The sequence below is a fragment of the Balaenoptera ricei genome, chromosome 5 (genome assembly GCF_028023285.1).
Source record: "Balaenoptera ricei isolate mBalRic1 chromosome 5, mBalRic1.hap2, whole genome shotgun sequence".
Lineage (NCBI taxonomy): Eukaryota > Metazoa > Chordata > Mammalia > Artiodactyla > Balaenopteridae > Balaenoptera > Balaenoptera ricei.
In genome coordinates this window covers 30,174,969-30,193,248 of record NC_082643.1, presented here as the reverse complement: position 1 = coordinate 30,193,248, position 18,280 = coordinate 30,174,969, and the positions used below count along the sequence as shown (strand labels likewise).

General features: G+C 36.4%; 1 protein-coding gene across 1 annotated transcript in view; it reads left to right on the top strand.

The window, feature by feature from the left end:
- TTC29 (tetratricopeptide repeat domain 29) overlaps positions 1–18,280 on the top strand; it is a 251,221-nt gene that overhangs the window by 158,095 nt on the left and 74,846 nt on the right. The gene's annotated exons all lie outside the window — the stretch shown is intronic.

The window sequence follows — 18,280 nt, the reverse complement described above, 5'->3', positions numbered from 1 at the left end:
TTCAAACCTATGTCATACTTCCCCTCAGCATTTCCTCAGCCCCTACTTTTTCCCCACTATTCCTGGGGCCTCCAATTCCTATACATGCCTGGTTCTCTGATCATCATTATCTCTTCTTCATGCACTTTAGTTTGTGCACTCCTCTAATACCTTTGTATCTTCTGAAAATGAGTTAAAATCTTCTTGAATTTTTTTTTTTTTTTTTTGGTTTTATAGAATCAGGAAAAGACTGAGTTGTGTGGTTACCAAAAAAATTACTTGGTCCACATGTTTTATTTCCAATGTTCTCAGGTCCAGGGGAAGGCAGTCATGCAATAATCTGAAAGACAAAATGGATCTATAATCTAGTTTTCTAGAACTCTAGTCCAGGATTCTTTCCATGCCTTACAGTTCCTTACATATTATCTTATAGCTAGTAAAAGCCATATCTAACTTTTTAAAAGATTACATTTTAAATTAAAGTCTGGTTAAAAATATTCAGTGAAAAGAAACAAGTGGGGCTTTACTTTTGGCCAAGATGGAGTAACAAGGAAAAAATTTACCTTCCTATCTTAAACACCTAAAAAAACCCAAACAAAACATATAAGACAAAAGTTTGCAGAAACTGGACAACACACAGTGCAGGACAGTGATCCCTGAGAAAGGGAAACAAAATGAGCTGAGCTGTATGATTTCCGCAAGCCTAGAGGAAGTTGCCAGGCTGTAACACAAGGAAGGGAACGAAGGTAGAGGCAGCCCAGGAGATCCTTGGGTTGAGGAGACTGAACTAGGAGTCCAGAGAGACCAAGATGGCTAGAATTCACAGCAAAGGGTACTAGAAAGGAGAGAGCTGCAGAGAAGGAAAGAGTGAGAGAGATTGACTGAGTGAGAGCTCCAGAGATATGCAGAGTCTTCTGCATACTGATCAGTATGTGCATGTAAAGAAACTATGGAAGGCTAAGGAAAGAACCACCCAAAAGGCTCAAGCAGAATAATCACCTAAGCTCACACAGAGCCAGGAATTGTTTATGCTCCCACCAGCCAGAATGGAAAAGCCTCATAAAATATGGGGCATCATGTGGAGGACTCATAAGCCTTAATAGTAGAGAAAAATTATCTCAAGATGAAAGGCTACTTTGGTACCACCTACCAAAGTTTAAAAACAAGTATCAAAAGCATCAAACTGCTTCTAAGTAACTTAACTGAATTCTAGAACAAAACTCAAGAATATTTATAGGAGTAAAAATATATAGCACCCAAAAAGGTAAACTCCATAGAATCTGGCATCCAATCAAAATTACATAGATACGCCAAGAAGCAGGAAGATATAACTCATGATGAGGAGAAAATATATAAATAGAAATTGATGCAGAAATGCAACAGATGATAGAATTAGCATACAGGACATAAAAATGTTATTAAAACTATATTTCATATGTTGAAGGATGTAATGGAAAGATTAAACATAAAGAGCCAAGAAAGATATTTTAAAAAGCCAAGTTGAATTTCTAGAAGTAAGAAATAAAATGTCCAAGATGAAAAAAAAAAAAAAAAAAAAAAACTTGGATGGGATTAGCAGCAGATTTAGATAATGCAAAGGACAAGATTAGCTTTGGAAATATAGCAGTAGAAACTATCCAAAATGAAATACAGAGAAAAAATACTGAAAGGATATGAATAGAGCATGTTAGAGAACCATGGGTAAACTTCAAGAAGCCTAAATGTGAGTAATTTGGAGACCCCAAAGAAGAGGAAAACAGGAGGGAACTGAAAAAATATTTTAAAAAATAATGAATGGCTGATTTTTTTTTTCTGAATTTGATGAAAACTATAAACCCAAATCTAAGAAGCTCTATGAACCCTAAGCAAAAGAAACATGAAAATTAAACCAAGATACACCATAATCACAGTGCTTAAAATGAGTGATAAAGTGAAAAATCTTAAAAGCAGCTATGGTAGTGGTGCGGTGGCACAAACATAATAGGAGCTGAAGTCTCCCTGGAAACATGTAAATCAAACAAGAATGAATGAAGCAATTTATTTAAAGTACTAGAAGAAAAAAAGAACCATCAAACCTAGAATTCTATACCCAATGAAAGTATCTTTCAAAAACATAGTTAATACCATATAATCCAGCAATCCCACTACTGGGCATATACCCTGAGAAAACCATAATTCAAAAAGTCATGTACCACAGTATTCATTGCAGCACTATTTACAATATCCAGGACATGGAAGCAACCTAAGTGTCCATTGACAGATGAATGGATAAAGAAGATGTGGCATATATATACAATGGAATATTACTCAGCCATAAAAAGAAACAAAATTGAGTTATTTGTAGTGAGGTGATGGGCCTAGAGTCTGTCATACAGAGTGAAGTAAGTCAGAAAGAGAAACACAAATACCATATGTTAACACATATATATGGAATCTAAAAAAAAAAAAGGTTCTGACGAACCTAGGGGCAGGACAGGAATAAATACGCAGACATAGAGAATGGACTTGAGGACATGGGGAGGGGGAAGGGTAAGCTGGGACAAAGTGAGAGAGTAGCACTGACATATATACACTACCAAATGTGAAATAGATAGCTAGTGGGAAGCAGCCACATAGCACAGGGAGATCAACTCAGTGCTTTGTGACCACCTAGAGGGGTGGGATAGGGAGGGTGGGAGGGAGATGCAAGAGGGAGGGGATATGGGGATATATGTATATGTATAGCTGATTCACTTTGTTATACAGCAGAAACTAACACAACATTGTAAAGCAATTATACTCCAATAAAGATGTAAAAAAATAAATAAATAATTTTTTTTAAAAAAAAAGGTAGTTAAAATGAAGATTTTTCCAGGCATACAAAAGCTGAGAAAATTCATCACTAATACACCAGTACAAGGAATGTTAAACTCCTCTAGGCAGAAAGAACATGAATCTAGATAGAAACCTGGATCTACATAAAGAATGAATAAGGAAATGAGAAATGTGTCAGTAAAAATAAAATTTTTTTCTTTTAAAAATTGCTTGAAAAAATAATTGAATGTTGAAAGCAAAAGTAATAACAAAGTATTGTGGAGATTATAAGAAATGTGGAATTCAATTAAATTAAATGGAGAAATCTGGTTCTATAAAAACACTTTCAGTTTCAACCAGGCAGACAGCTGCCAACTTGGGAACCACAATAGCTCCCTATTTGGATTGAATTTCTTAGTGCTCATCCCATCAATCCCTTTTTTGGGAACCCCCTGTTTTTGAAGCTATATTCTCATTGCCTAGTGGTTGGGTCTCTTTAAAGGGGATTTATCAACATTTTGAGTTCCATCTTGTTTTTCCTTGGATTGAAAAAAACAATCTGGTTTAGGATGAGTGATCCATTTCTATCCTGAGTATCTTTCAGCCCCAAATCATCCCAGCCTCCCGCAAACAGCCTCTGGTGTAGGCTTTGTGGATTTCGATGGCTTCCTTGCTATGTGTTATGAAAATTGTTTCAGACTCATAATATACATCTTTGACTTCAGATCTGCCATCAGCCACTTCTCCAAGGAGCCCGTAAACTTTGAAAAAGCAGTCTCTAAAAATCCAAAATAAAATAAAACTAATGATCCTAAATATGTATCCAGTTGGTGATATAGTCACAGAGAAATGAAATATTCGAAGTAGCTTTAAAACAGAAATTTGACTGTGTGTCTCTAGTTGGCTAAATCCTAAAAAATGTACCCCCTCCAAAAAAAAAGTAAACTGTTTTCAGTATTCATACTATTGGTATTTATATTGGTTTTATTATTGTCAGACCGTTTTGTGTGTGATGTAGGATACATCAAATGGATAATTATTTCATATACTATGTCTTTTATTCCCAGTATCTTTGCAAACTAGGATTTTCAGTGTTGCACAAGTTTCCTCATTTGTAAAATCAGTGTAAGAAGGTAATTAAACTACATGATCTCTGAATTTCTTTTTAGTTCTTTAAGTCTATGACTCCTAGGTTTCTAAGAAAATTCTTATGCTTTTAAAATTCACTTTGTTCTAATTAAATTTAAGGAAATCTTGAAAACCAAAAGAATTAGTATGGGTTTTTAAAGCATCATGTTCTCAATATGATTTGCAGTAAACTCCATATAATAACTCCTTTACATTTTTTTTGCCATAATACTACAAGTATATCAACATATAGTGAAGGGGGAGGGGAAAATGAAGATTTATGAGAAGAATCGTTACATAAACTGAAATACAGTTACTTCAAAGTTCCTTAGTCATACTCTACAGTAACAGTTCTCTAAGGCTTTTTCGACAGACAAACTGAAGTACAGATTTAAGGTAAATTCAAAAGAGACAAGGCTGTGAATTTGGAAAAGGCATGTTTCAGTGATTAGCAGTTTTCTTTGACAAGATTCATCAGATATTGTGTGGTGATTGAAGTCAGGCAATCTCTGTTTGAATCCCAGCTCCTTCACTTCATAGCTGGTGGACCTGGGTAACTTTACCTCATCTATAAAGAAAGATGACAGTTCCCACCCCACAAGGTTGCCTTGAGGGTCCAGTGACAGAATGTATCTGTGTGGAAGACCCTGTTGGTTCCCTACCCAGTGGCCCTTGCCCAACTTCCTTCCTGCTAACATAATCCTGATTGTTCTCTCTCTTCAAGTTGCCATGTCCTTGCAGAGGATGGACCTTCTCTATCCCCAGTGGTGGAGTATGTACTAATATAAGCCAGTCACCATGACCTCATTATACTTGCCAAGTGATAGCTTTCGGGGGGATACGGAACACAATTGTAATTAATGATACAAGAAGATCTCCTGAGGAATTCCTAGAAAGTTTTTCTTCATTCTTAAAAAGAGGCACAAACAAGGAGATTCCCTTTTTCCTGACTTTAAATGTTGATATATGAATATGTGTTGCCTGGAGCTGCCACAGCCAATGTGCAACTAAGATATAAAAATGATGAGGATGGCGGTGGGAAAGCATAGAAAAAATCTAGATCCTTAATGACATCCTTGCATGCTACATTATCTAACCCTGTAATTGCCACCACCAGTTTTTTTGTGTGTGACGTAAATTTCCCTATTTAAGCCACTTTCAGCTCGGTTTTGTTACTTGCAGCTAAAAGCACTCTGACAATAAAATGCCAAGTAGTGCTGACACATTATCACAGCACAGAGTGGCAACTGTGTTTGTTGTCAAAGCCCCAGCAGCGAGCACGATGCCTGGCACATAATAGTGTTCAACGAATACTGAACTGTGGACAGTTTGTTGAAAAACCTACTTTTTATTAAATTCACTTTTCAAGCATTAGGCAGTATCTCAAAATCTGACATTCTTTCTGAATTTTAAAAATGCCCCACATTCTAAATTTACTTACCCCTTCTCCCAACTTAATTCCTTTTCTAATTAGGATACCTGTTCTTCAGAGGATCAAAGTTATGAGCATGATGTGGAAGAAATCAATCTAATTGAACTTATAACACCTTATTATGAATGACTGAAAGTGCTTTAACCTATTCGAAAAACTAGGATTTTTTAAATGTTGGAAGATTACCTATTGCAAGAACTTAATTGTACTATCGCATGGGATTGAAATCACTCAGGGAGTAAGGGGCAAGCTAATTATGAATAATGAGGCCAATACATGGACTGGTCTTCCTAAGTCTTGGAATTTGCCCTAAATTCAACTTCACTGAGCTGTTCCTGAATTTCAGAGCTTTCCTTTCTTCAATATAAATCTCCACCTTTAAAAAAACGCTTATTAGAGTTTTCAGATGACAGATCACTCTCCCCTTAAGGAATCTGATGAAAGCTAAGGTCTCTCTCCTCTCTTCAGAAAAACATACAACTATTGCATATAATTTTCAGACAGTTCAGTAACCATTGTGGAAGGGATTAGAAATTACAAGTGCTTGCCAAGGTCTGCTTCTTTACTCTTCTGGTCACATGGAAGACTGCATTTCTCAGCTTCTGGGAACTAGGCAGGGCTCTGTGACTAGTTCTGACCAATGGGCAAAAGTTACTTCCCAGTGAAAGCAAAGCAGAGCCCACCTGAGATACTGCAGCTGATTCTCTCCCTGCTACAGTGATCATGAAGAAAGCCTTAAAAAACACTATGCAGCCACAAGATCGAAGCAGCCTGGATCACTAAATATCTACATTTGTCCTGGAAAGCCATTCATACCTGCAGCAGACCTTGTGTGAACACAGAATAATCCTTCTTTGTGGTGAACCACTGAGATTTTCAGAGTTGTTTGTTACCACAGCTTAATTTAGCCTGCCCTGACATCCACAAGCTTCAGGATTCTTCGTGATGGCTCCCTAGATAGTAGCAGTGGGAACTCCAGTGGGAGAGCTGGGATAGCAGTATTCTATGACGATTTATAAGTTGTGTGTTTATAGGTTGTAGGTCTGCCTATAATTTTTTAGAGGCAGAGATCCCTAAAATCCTTTGTTTTTCACTTCCATTCCTAGTCACAGGAAAACAAGTTTGATAAGACAAATGGGAGATAAAACAGTAAAATGTATTCTTTATATACTCTATGCTACTGTCAAAAAACTTAAGAAAGATAAGCATCTTTTCTGTTACTATCATTTAAATCATGATAGATTAATCAAAGTGTACTTCTAATTTCACGAAAGAGCTTAGAGAATTCAATGGCTTCTGTACCTGATAAGAAAATAATTCCAAAGATGAAACAGGCTGAAAAAGACAAATCAATACTTAATTGTAGCCAAATTTTTAAATAAAAAAGAGCACAGAACTTGAGCCTTAATTTCAAATTTCCTCATTCAAATACAGTTCACTCATCTTCATATATTTTCTACAAGTGACAAGTTTGCTTTCTTAGGAATCAAGTATGTCTTCAGAAAACTAATGCTCACTTCATTGGGAAATAATAATGTAGCTCAAGATCCCTTGGGTTGAAAGATCTTTTTTTTTTCTTTTTCTTTTTTCCCCCCTCTGAGAGCCTCCTTCTCTATCTGCTGCCTTGGTTCAATAAAAGAGAATTCTTGATTGCTCAGACAAAAACTATACTTCTTTTAGATTCTGTTCACAGTTCTTAGTAGCTGATGGCGTTACCAGTTTTAACCTTCCAGTGTACACTGAATTCATCACTTCTAAGAAAAATGTAGCTGGGTTTTTCTAATCTGGTTTTATTTCAATTTTGTCTTTAATTGCTAGTTTGAAAAGCTTATGAAAAGTTTGTTGGTTGCTTGGTTAGACCATTGTAAAACCAGAGTAAATGCTGTAGCTGTACCAGTGCAAGGCTAGGGTTTGAAGTTCTGGGGGAACCCTGTTGTCACCCATGTACGTTTATCTCATTCCCAGTGAGGGGTCTTACCTCTGCTTCTAACTATGTCCTTTTACTTGCGGTCATGGATCCCAAATACTCTGTCAGTTTAGCTAAATACTTTCTACCATTGCTAGAATTGTGGGGAAAACAACCCTCTCCTAAGTATATTTAATCCTTTGTTAGTAAGGCTCTATTTGGACAATTCCATATGATTTCTTCTGAAAAAAGAAGTTAACATTAACATTTAAAATATGAACATATTGAAGGCACAAATTCTGTTGGCTTCTAATTTTTTCCAGAGTTTCCTCGAAACTTTGGGTATTGTGTGGGAGTTTTATTTCTATTTACCTCTCACCTTGGTATTTTCATTATTATTAATTTTTTTAAACCACATCAATAAAAGATTATATCCATGGTCCCAGAATTTGCTTTCCTGTAAATTCTTTTACTCTGTCCTCGCTGTATTTTTAACTCCCAGACCTGAGTGAATGTTTTTATAATCTAGTTTCCCTAGCATAATTAATAGAAAAGTAAATACTTTTCATGATGAATATTCTTTTAGAAATTAGAAATCATTTATAATGCCTTGTTATGATGACTGACTTGACTAACAATCCTTGTATGTATATTTCACTTCTCATGGATAATGTCTGCCTCCCGGGGTGGGTACAATGTGCTCAGTATGGGAAATATTGAGCAAGAGTCTAATCAGATGAAATGATAGTATATTTCTTAATTTTAATGCCATATCATCCTGACTGGTGTCTTGACCTTCCTGAAGTGAATCCCTGAAAACACTACAAATGCACCTGAATACAGTTACTTTTTGAATCATCTGAACTACTGTGGCAATAAAATAACTATTAACAGCACCAATATTTGTCACCCCAAATCCTTTAACAGGACAGTGTACTCAGGTTTTTTTCTTCCTTTCATTGCCTGCTAACCTTCAATCAAAAAATCTGAGCCAAATAGATGTTCTTTCATCATGCCCTCAAGGTAAACAAAGTTGGACTTTGTCACACCAATAGGGAAAACTAAAGTTAGCTCATTTAAGTGCTGTGCCTCTAAGGGACTGTATTTATTGACTTCTAACATGGAATCAAGCACTCAAAGTGAGAAAAGACCAGTTAATTTTGGCCTTTAGTGAGACCAGTCTGATTTCTCAGAATTAAGACTACATATACATTTCATTGTATCAGTAGGTAATAAAGTGTATCTTGCACTCTTATCAAAGGAAGTTTAATTTAACACTTTCAAAGATCTAGTTTTGCTTATTAAATGTGCTCCTGGGAAAAGATACATAGTTTTCCTCAAGTCTCCACATATTTGTAACTCAGATATAAAAGTAACAATGAAGATATATGAAATGAAATGAAGCTTCAAAATCAGTAGTCAGGGAGAAGATTAATGAGAAAAACCGGGGGAGAAATTTCGGTCAAAATGACCATCATAAAATTTTGAGGTTAATATTTTTACTATTCACATTTGTTTGGCCCAAGTTTTCACCACCACCCACTAAGAGGATTATGAAAAGGAGAAAATCTGCTATACAGAAGGAAGCTATTATGTCCAGCCTTTAGGTCTTAATTAAAATTAAAAACCAAATTAATAAAAATTAAAAATTCATTGTGTTGAATACAACATTAGGAAAGGAAACTCTTTTTCCATATAAATCTTAGTAGAGACAGATGAACAGAATGATACAATTTTATCATAAGAATACTCCCTAAAATATTGATGTCCAAATAGATATATTATTTATATATATATCAATAGATATATAGATTATAGATATGTCTAATATATCTTTGGATATATATATATGCATATGCATATATATACCATCTGAATGAATTCACTTGTTCATTCACTTTCATCCAGGGCTTTACACTGTAATCTTACTTGAAGATTTATATGATGAAATGTGAATATAGTATATTCCTTAGTAATTTGATTGGCAGGAAACAGAGAACAAAACATTACACACACAGCTTTTAAATAATTTATGATTACTTACATGAATCTACTAAGTTTAGGCACACAATTATATGACTAATTATGTTGAAAATCCAAGTGGATGCTTAAATAGATGACCATGCCCTGAGGCCTTTCCAGTTGTTTCTGCTGTCTCATTTAACCATGCAAATGTTATTAAGAATTTCCTGGCTAAAAATTTTTAAGCATGTGCAAGTGTAATTACATAGATAATTATGCATAATACTGTCACTTTCTATATCTAACATAGAATTTTCCTTTTAAAAAAATACATCAGCTTTATACTGGTAGCCTTCTCAATACATGCCAAGAAAAATATAATTTGTAAAAGATAGGTAAATCAAAACCAATCTATTTTGCTCTTTCTCCAGGAGACTTCTTGACTCTCTTTAGTACATCAATTTGAAGGGAAACAAAGAAAGATCAAGCCATATACTAAAATTAAAGCAAATTCTAAATACCTATAAATGAAACAATCTATATTTGTAATAATTCAACAACTATTTTTAGATCTACATAAATATTTATACAAACTTGATAACAGGGGATACAAAAGAACTAACTGTTCTGATCTACAACTAAATATGTATATGGCAGGTCTTTAAGGTTTGCACATACTAAGCTTAGTTTATACAACAGCAAAAAATGTTCAGAAAAAAATTAATGAGCACATACACATTGGTAGGTTAATTTCTTGTCATGAGAATATTAAGGAAGCTTTACAATATAGAATCCTGCCTGATGCCATGTCTCGCCAGCCCTGCCTAACAAATCACATATCCCGAGGCAAAGTTCAACATGTGTGCAGCTGATTGGTGGAGACTGGCTCACATGACCCTGCCCAGCTGCAAGGGAAGCTGAGAAAGAGAATATCTGGCTTTTCAATGAGTAAGGTGGGAACAAGTCCCAGTTTTCCACTTAAATTTATAAAGTAGGGAATATCTTAAGCATGGAAACAGAGGTTTAGATGCCGTCAGAGAACCACTAGAAATAGTGCTGAGTGCTATGAAGGAAAAATAAAGAGGGGTAAGAGGACACAAAGTGCTTGGGTTTGGGGAGGGCTATGTTAAACAGAAAGTTCAGAGGAGTCTTTCAAAAGAGGCATGGTTTGTAAAGAAACCTGAATTGAAATGATGAAGCAAGCTGTGTGAATATCTAGGAGGGTGGGAAGAAGATATCCAGGTAAAGCTGGGCTTGTTTGAGTAACAACAAGAAGACCAATATGGTGGGAGAAAATTGAGTGAGGAGAAGGAAGAACTGAGGTTCCAGTGGTAGCTAGTTAATTTAGGTCTTTCAGGCCATAGTGATGACTTTGGATTTTATTCCAGTTGTGATGGAAAATTGTTACTGAGGTCTGAGAATAGGACTCTGACTTTTTAAAAAGATCACTTTGCCTGCTGTGTGAAGAACAGGTTGTAAAGCAGTGGCCTTTTTGACTAAAACCTACAGTAAGAAATATATTTTACCTTGTGATGCAGAATAAGCAATTGAATCAAGAATTTGACAAAACCATACTTACTACATGTGATGCACTCTGGTATTTTTCTATTGTAGTCTAATCTATTTTATTTTTAATGATTTTAAAGAAATTTTAAGTAGAAGATTCTTAGGAGGAAAAATGACATTGAAATTAGAATTGTTCATTGGTGATTCAAGATATTCCTTTGCATTTTCTATTATGATTCAAGTATTTGAAGATACCCTGTGTAAAATTAAACTTCACAATAAGCCTTAGGCAGTTTCTCAAGAGTGTAACTCAAGGACCACTTGCATCAAAAATTATCTGATCGGTGATGGTGGGAGGTTGTTAAAATGCGTATGCTAGGGCCTTACCACGGACTCATTGAACCAGAATATCCATTGAAGGGGCTTGAGAATCTACTTTCAACAAGCTCACCAGGTGATTCTCATGTGTGAGAACTGCTCTTAAATTTTTCAATATTTTAAGGTTTAGATAATGCAAGGTTAGCTTTTCCTCATGAATATGTGATATTTCACTAATGTATGCAAACCTATTTAGTGAGTCTTCAGATAACATTTCTTATCAATATTTAAATTCATATATGATAAATGGAAAGCACTGTAAACCAATACATCTCTTCCCTTGGCTTCCTTTATATATCTATTTTAAAATCAAGTGAAGGCCTTTGAACTCTTCCTTCTTAATTCCAACTTTTATTGTTAGTTCACATCATTTATCAGAAATAATAATCTTTTTCTCTGTTCAGTTACCTTCCCTTTTCCTTCTAAATGTTTCTAAAATTTCACTTCCCCAAGAAGTCTACCTACCCATGTTGAAACATGGTTAAATACCACATATTCACAACTCCACAGGTCTAAGTGGTATATGGCAGTGGTATATGGTATGGCATATCATTTCTCAATAGGTTCGTGTGTCACTGATATTTACTAAACATATCCTCCACTGTGGCACGGGGAGAATTTTCTCATCATGTCATTCTGTTTTGATGCATTATGGGTACAACAGGTTAGATGGTTTCTCTAGAAAAAAGTTTTCACAGTATCATTAAAGTGTATGGGAAATTTGTCTTTACTCGGTTCTAAAATGAAACAGGAAACCTGCTAAACAGCTGTCATATGGATCACACGCATGTGAAATCAGGCTTCAATCTGGCACATTTGATGTTGGTAAAGAATGGGGCTTGAGACCTGATGTCATAAAGTCACTTTGTAAAATTTTTTCCAATTTCACATTCACTTTTGATGTGGATGGAACAAAGTCCCCCGTATCGCTGGTATCACCATAGCAAAGCCTGTCACGGGGACATTATCCTCATCCTTAGCGAAAGCAAAATGTCCTGACTTACATGCCCGTACATCAAAGGGATCCTCTCCTGTTGACTCTGCTTCAAAAACAAAAAAGGGACAGAATTCTTGTGTGTTCATGGGGAAACATGGGGTTAAAGTGGACTGCATTTCGGGAAGTGTGCAGTTGACTTGTTCTGTGGCGAGAGGCTGCAGTCCTAGCTAATGACTTGTAGGTACGGAATCCTCAGTTCTCTCAGGTGGTTTCAGTCGATCAGTTTCAGCAGAATGATGAAAAGGTTGAGATAAAATAAACTGACAGTTGCTACTCATCGTAGGCAGCAAGCTGTACCCAGGCAGCTGAGACCCTGGGAGCCCTCTTTCTTAAACAAAGGCTTTCACTGCAGTGAGCAATGCACTCCAAATAACAAAAAAATGGGGGCAGATTGGCAGCTGGTGACGGACAGGAGGAGGGGAAGGAGGGAAACTGGGAAACACAGCAATTGTTGGCTAATTAGAAGCCATTCCCTCCTACTTAATACCAACCCATTAAGCAGAAAATACTTTTCATCTTTCTCTCCTGCTACACATGACATTATACTTCAATCAATACCCTTCCGCTGGCTGCCTCAGTGCCCACAAACGACTACACTGCAAGTTTAAGAATGTGGTAATTGATTTGGGACAGTGAAACTGCAGCTTTCACAGTATATTTTCTGAAGATACTAATGCAGTGTTTGTGATGCTTAGATAAAGTAGTCATAACTGTAAACTGACAGCTGTCAAAATTGGAAAACATAAGAGAAAACCGAATCATGGTAGACTCATTTGAGCCTTAATAGCAAACAATCATGTAAATCAATTTTCCCCCTTTTGGGAACAACGCAAATATTTGGCTTACTAAATTCACTATCATTACCTCCATTTCACTCTTTACACACACACACACACACACACACGATATTTATAAGGTGACATATGGGGAGTATAATAGGTGTACATAAAATTATCTTACATTGTGTTTGAGCAGGATTTTAATAGAATTCTTTCATTGGTCCCATTTTAAACTTATGGGAATTGATCTCAACAACTCAAATAAACTACTGGAAATTTATCCTAATGCAATAGGATAATACTTGTGTACCATTACCTTCATATTACTTTGAACAATTTCCCATCTGCCCTTTGCATGTGAGAAACAGATTCTATCTTAAATAATATTTACATTAAATTAATATATATATAATATTATTTTTCCTTGTTTCAGTACTGTGACATTTATAAAGCTTTTTTTTTTCTGAACCTAAATATCAGCTTCCAAATTTTATATAGTTTTCTAACCAATAGTCCATCCCTACACACTATTTCTGAGACATTGATCACAGTGTTAGCCAATACTTACAGATGTTGGAGTAGTAGGTAATAAAAAGGAAAACAGATTGTTTCCTATGCTGTATCAAAATAACTAGGAAAGTCTTGAGGAACAAAAAGGATTTCAGAAACTGAGGTTTAAAGTCACTATACAGAAGGTGGTGATACAAGACTGCCTTGGGATTTTAGAGTAGGACCTTGTGTAGGGAAAATTTACTGGAAATTAATACTGATCAAAAGAGTGAGCATGGTGCTCTGGTTTCATTTGTGTGCATAAAACAAATGAGGTGAGATCCAAATTATCTTTGTACTGAATGTGAGGAGAATGGATTAAGCTTTACATGTTGACTCAACTGTGTTATTTTAAAGCACGCATTTCAAACACAGTCATGATTATTACCCATAGTATTGCCTGGCAGTGCCAGACTTTTATAGAAGAACAGATACTAACCACCCCTGCATTACAACTTACACACACCTGTAAGAGGAGACTTCCAAACATGGCGCACTGCAGGAAGAGTAATAGGAAGAGGGAGTCTTCTTGCTTTAAAATTATGACCTGATTCCAAAACACAGCCCCATTCATTAGTTTTATTTCTCAGAAAAATTTAAATTACTGATATCAGGCCTTATAAGTAACTCATAGAAATATTCTTCTGGTCTCCTTAGCCAACCAAGTCTACTATTTCAATTGAGAGAGAGTGAGAGTGTGTGTGTGTGTGTGTCTCTGTGTGTGTAGGTTCATGGGTATGTATAGTCATAGATACTATTAGAAAAATGGAAACAACAGCAAAAGAGTTAATATCACTTTAAGATTTATTAACAGAAATGTTAATAGAAATAGTAAGTCTTGTTATTAGACTACAGTTTTGCCTTTGAAACCAGACAGCTTGAGAGGCATGTGAAAGCACTGAGCAGGATTTACAAAATTATAATGAAGAAGGTTAATCATTGGGAAAATGTGACACATGAGTAAAGGTTGAGAGTACTTTAGACTGTGGGGAGATAAGATTCTCTAATAACTGTCTTCAAGTAGGTGTCATTAAGGAAAAGATACTTTAACAACTGCCCTCCATCTTCTAAGGGAAAAAGCAAAAGAAAATGGATTTACTACTAGAGCATATAAATACTTCACTTATCAGTCAAACTTTGATGACTTCAACAAACCAAACATTTACTTTGTTGATGCTGTTGAATCAATTGCAACATACTTTATAGAAGAGTATATTTACCCCTTAATAAATATATTAAAAACAAGGCAGCATGTTATAAACAGACACAGTGACAACATCAATAAACATTAGATGAAAATAAGAAGAAGGTTGACACACACACACATAAATAAACATTCGTACAAGCACTCAGTAGTCTGGGGCCAATTTTTGTGGGAGCAAAGAAACCTTACAAATTCACATATATTGTTTTTTCTATTGATGGCCCTTAGCCACTGAGAAAAGATTAAATTACATTCATTTTTAGTCTGTTTAAACATGCAGGGTAATCTTAAGGAAATTTTCTTTTTGTAGAACTTTAGTGATGTATAAAAGTCCCAGATTTCTAGTTGAGTCTTCATTTTACAGATGAAGAAACTTATGTTTACATGAGGTGAGCTGTCCTACCCCAGGCCAAACAGAGGAGGTGGCAGCATCAGAACTTGAATGGATATCCAAAAAGCACACCTCACACCCTTTCCATTTTACTCTACTGCCTGCAACAAGTTTACCATTTAAATTTTTTTTTTTTTTTGGTACCTGGTAAATTTATCTAAAAGGTTTACCCTCTGCCATCTAAACAGAAGATTACAAACATAAGGGGATTTGAAAACTACTGAATTAATTCAAGCACTGAGTTAATTTTTCAGTCTACGTCACAAGTTTTTAGAAAGTTTAGAGATAGAAGTGTGTCTTTGGGGGATGGTCCAAGATAGCAACATAGGAAGATCCTGAACTCACCTCCTCCATGGACACACAAAGTCTGCAGCTACCTATGGGATAACTCCCGCTGAAAAAGAACTGAAAACTAGCTTAACATCCTCCTCCACAACAAGGGATAGAAGGGCACAGTGAGACGGTAGGAAAGTCAGAGACATGGTCTCACCAAAACCCTCACTCCTGGTGCAATGACACACACTAGGGAAGGCTCTCACAGACCCAGAGCCTCTCCCTTGAGGACAAAGGGGTTTGTGCCACACATCGGGCACCCCAACCCTTGGAACCTGCACCAGAGAAACAAGCCCCCCCCCAACCCCCCAAAATCTTGTTTTGGAGACAAACAGGGATTGTATCCAGGGGATCTGGAGGACTGTGGGGATCTAAGATACCCCTGTTGAGGGGCTAATGTGCAAACTCACTTATCCCGGGAGCCAGTGCAAAGGCAACAGTTTGAGAGGTGACTGAAATATATATGAAGGAGATTCAGTTGCTAATCTTATAGTGTCTGTCAGAGGGGCAGGGATTAGTTGGAATTTTCCTCAGGGACAGAGGCACTGGAGAGCACTATTTTTACACACTCCCTTTACCTTGCTAGCACAGGTGGGCATGTGCAGACACATGGATAAAGCTGAGGGCATGCCGTGCGCCCAGTGCCCATCCCAGGCCTCGCTAAAAACACAGGTGTGCTCCACCCCAGCACTCTTCTCTGGCATCGCTAAAACCAAGGGCATGCCCAATCCAATACTCTTCCACAGCCTCATTGAAGCTGGTGGGTCAGCACAGTACACACACGGGATACCTCTTGATTGCCTGGCTCTGATGGACAGAAAGGTTTGTGCTCCTGGACACAACAAGACTGTAATAATTGGGAAGACAGAGTTCTGGGCAGGATACCACACCCAGGACACTCCACAGACAGCAGCCTGAAACACACCACCAGTCCACAAGTGAAAAAGGCCTTTTTAATTGTCCTAGAGCTTTAACCTGAGGGACAGGCTTCAGGTTTGCTATAAATCTAAAGGCTACAGATATGCACCATCTATGTGTTCTCCCTTGAACTCACCACAGCTCATTGGTACCTCACAGAAATGAGACTCTACATTCATATGAATCCCTGATTCTTGCAAATGTTGCCCTGAGGACATCTCCAGATCTTCTAGTCTGAAAGTCAGCAGCATCTACAATTCCAGTCCCACAGGACTGTATATATCTGTGTACTTTAAAGCTGATGCCTGAGAATCTAGATTCCAGTAAGCTTGATCTGAGATCACTGACTGAAGTGCTGACTGAGATCACTTCCTTTGGAACACTGAGGTCTTGGCACACCCTCAACAACTGAGACATATCAAGAATAAATCAGGCTACTAAAACAATCACAAAGGTTCAAGAGACAATCAAGAGCTAAGGTGAAGATGAATGATAAGGTTCATCTCCTACACAAGACCACTACTTCAAGACTAGGAGAGGTAGCTGTTTCACCTAATACATACAAACAACACAGACATTTAAGGAAAATGAGAAAACAGGAATATGTTCCAAACCAAAGAACAAGACAAAACCTCAGAAAAAGACATTAATGAAACAGGGATAAGTATCAGATAAAGTGTTCAAAGTAATGGGCATAAAAATGCTCACCAAACTCAAGAGAAGAATGGATGAACACAGTGAGAATGTCAACAAAGAGATAGGAAATATAAGAAAGTACCAAATAGAAGTCACAGAGTTGAAGAACTGAACTGAAAAATACACTAGAGGCATTCAATAGCAGACTAGGTGAAGTAGAAGAACAAATCAGTGACCTGGAAGACAGGGCATTGGAACTCACCCAAATAGAGCAGCAAAAAGAAAAAAGAATTTTGAAAACTGAAGATAACTTAAGACCTGTGGGACAACATCAAGTGGAATCACATTCACATTATTGGGGTCCCAGAAGGAGAAGAGAGAGAGAAAGGGGGAGAAAGCTTATTTGAAGAAATAACTGAAAACTGCTCTAACCTGGGGAAGAAAACAGACATCCAGGTCTAGGAAGCCCAGAGAGTTCCAAATAAGAAGAACTCAAAGAGATCCACACCAAGACACATTATAATTAAAATGTCTAAAGTTAAATAGAGAATCATAAAAGCAGCAGGAGAAAAACAATTTTATATGTACAAGGGAACCCCCATAAGACTATCAGCTGATTTTTCAGCAGAAATTCTGCAGGCCAGAAGGGAGTGGTATGATATCTACAAAGTGCTGAAAAGAAAGAGCATCCAACCCTGAATACTCTACTCAACAAGGGTATCATAAGAATGGAAAGAGAGATAAAGAATCTCCATACAAGCAAAAGATAAAGGAGTTAATCACCACTAAACTGGCCTTGCAAGAAATTTTTAAACGTCTTATTTAAACTGAAAAGAAAAGGCACTAACAAATAATAAGGAAACATATGAAAGTAAAAATCTCACTTGTAAAGGTGAATATATAGCAAGGGCAGTGGATCAACCACTATGGTTAGTAGTGGTTAGTATGAAGGTAAAAATACAAGAGCAATAAAATTAATTGTAACTACCATAATTAGTTAAGGGATATACAAAATAAAAAGATTTAAAATATAATATCAAAAACATAAAATGAGGGGTGGGGTTGTAAAAATGTAGAGTTTTTGATATGTGTTCAAATTTAAGTTACCACCAACTTAAAATAGACTGCTATATATGTAGACTGTTATATGTGAGCCTCATAGTAACAAAAAAGAAAAACCTACAGTAGATACACAAAAGATAAAAAGAAAGGAATCTAAACATAACACTAAAGAAATTATCAACCCACAGGGGAAGAAAAGAAAAAAGGAACAGAAAGGAACTACAAAAACAGCCAAAATACAATTAATAAAGGCCAATAAGTACATACTTATCAAAAATTACTTTAAATGTAAATGGTCTAAATTCTCCAATTGAGAGACATAGAGTG